The 2,430-nt window shown below is 37.9% G+C and overlaps 1 pseudogene; it reads left to right on the top strand.

Annotated features, from left to right (window-relative positions):
* The first annotated feature begins 213 nt into the window (after positions 1-213).
* LOC112100240 lies at positions 214-1,741 on the top strand (annotated as a pseudogene).
* Positions 1,742-2,430: the final 689 nt, after the last annotated feature.

The raw sequence follows: 2,430 nt of genomic DNA on the forward strand, positions 1-2,430 counted from the left end.
AGTTTTTAAGACGCATTTTGTGGAATATTATGCTTAAGGAGTTGGCTTTATCCTATTTTTGTTTGTTTCTTTTGGGAAATGGAAGGCTATAATTTGTGGTACTGATTGCACCAAAAGTGTTACCAAAAAATAAGATAAACAAAACACAGATTCTATCAATCTAAGAACTGAAAGTTTCTCTGTAAAAGATAGCCGAGAGAGAGAGAGAGAGAAATGGCAAGCGATGGTGCAGAGGCAGTGAGCAACAAGCAGGCGATATTCAGAGACTGTGTCTGGTTTTCCAAAAGAATCAGATATGTACTTGACCTCTGCCACTGTAAGCTTGAAGGTAGCAGAAGGATCTAACACAGTTCCTGTGAAGAATCTTTACTTGTCATGCGATCCCTATTTGCGGATTTTGATGACAAAGCATGAAGATAATGGTGTATTCACTTCCTTAACTCCAGGCTCAGTCATGCTTCTTTGCAAACTCATTTTTGCATGACTTTCAGTACTTATATGTGAACGTGTTTAGAATACAAATGATAAAATTTTCACTGGTGTGCTTTTTGAGCAACTTCTTTGTCAAATCTAGCTGACATGCAAATGATCTATTAACTGTTCATTTGAGCTGATATCATGCAGCCAATAGAAGGGTTTGGAGTGGCTAGAGTAGTAGACTCAGGACACCCAGAATTTAAGAAAGGGGATCTAGTTTGGGGAACAACTGGATGGGAAGAGTACAGTGTGATAAAAAATCCTGAAGGCCTCTTTAAAATTCATCAAACTGAGCTTCCCCTCTCCTATTATTCTGGAATTCTTGGTGAGTTGCTCTATTAATTTCATCTCTTGATTAGACTATACAACTAGTACTGATTATAATCTCCACAACATTTCTTTGTGTATTTATTTTTCCGACAGGTATGCCTGGGATGATAGCATGGGCTGGTTTCTATGAAATTTGTGCTCCTAAGAAAGGAGAATATGTCTTTGTTTCAGCAGCATCTGGTGCCGTTGGGCAGCTTGTTGGGCAATTTGCAAAGTTGATGGGTTGCTATGTTGTTGGTAGTGCTGGAAGTAAAGAAAAGGTGAATCAGCTGTTAAACCTTGGGTTACATGCCATTTCCTATCCGACTGTTACTTCCCGAAGTTTTTATAAGCAGTGGTTCATTTGGATGAGAACTTACTGAAATTTCTGCCGCTTATATATTAGATTGAGCGATTGAAAAATAAGTTTGCATTTGATGACGCTTTCAACTATAAAGAGGAGCAAGACTTGGTTACAGCTTTGAAAAGGTAAGTGTCATTGCATAGTTCGGAAGCTTCAGCTTATTTTAAGCATAAAGGATCGGCACATAATCCTTTTTCGTTTTTCGTTTTTGCCTTTGTCACGTGCTTTCCTGAAGGCATTGACATTTACTTTGACAACGTAGGGGGCAAAATGCTAGATGCAGTGCTTCTAAACATGAGACTCCACGGGAGAATTGCAGCATGTGGAATGATCTCACAGTACAATCTTAATCAGCCTGAGGGTGTATGCAATTTGATGAACATTGTTTATAAGCGAATTCACATGAAAGGCCGAGTGGTTTTCGATTACTTTCCCCAGTACTCAAAGTTTCTTGACGTTGTACTGCCTTTGATCCGCGAAGGCAAGATTGTTTATGTTGAAGACATAGTCGAAGGCCTGGAAAATGCTCCTGCTGCTCTGTTAGGATTATTCAGCGGCCGCAATGTTGGAAAACAAGTAATCATGTTGTAATTTGCAAACAGCTTGTATCATCTGGCCACAAACTAAACATAGTGTTATTCAGTGCTCCAAAAGTTATCAAGGAGATTTTTTTTTCCCTTAATGTTTTATGATTTAAATATCATTTTATATCATACTTGAGAATGTCACGCATGTGTGATATTTTAAAATTTCTGTTACAAGATTATAATGGTAACACTATTTTGGTTTTTATTTACATTTTTTGACCTTTTAAAACCATGCTTTCATATTTTCATAAAATTAAAAAAATCCAGGCTATGTAATGGCCTAATAGGCTTAATAAGCATGATTGCACACAAAAGGGGAAAAGCCCATCACGACCGCAGCCCTCCTGAAAACAGGCTTTGGACTCATGTTCCTCCTGAAAACAGGTTTTGGATTTGGACTCATGTTTGGTAGTTTTAGAGCCGGATTCGCATTAGATTTTTATTTTTAAATATTTACACTAAAAAATAGTTAATGTTAAAATATATTAATGAGTATATAATTACATAATTGACCTCAAGATTGTGGGCTGAGTAGTTTTTAAACAATTTGATTTAATTAACTAGGGATGGCAATGGGGAGGGGAGGGGAGGGGACCAATCTCCCCATACCCATCCCCGATATTTTGCGTATGTCCCCGTCCCCTCCCCATCCCTATCAAAATTGTTTAAGAGAATCTCCATCCCCTCTCCGAA

Source organism: Citrus clementina, unplaced genomic scaffold, assembly GCF_000493195.1.
Source record: "Citrus clementina cultivar Clemenules unplaced genomic scaffold, Citrus_clementina_v1.0 scaffold_3, whole genome shotgun sequence".
NCBI classification, from domain to species: domain Eukaryota; kingdom Viridiplantae; phylum Streptophyta; class Magnoliopsida; order Sapindales; family Rutaceae; genus Citrus; species Citrus x clementina.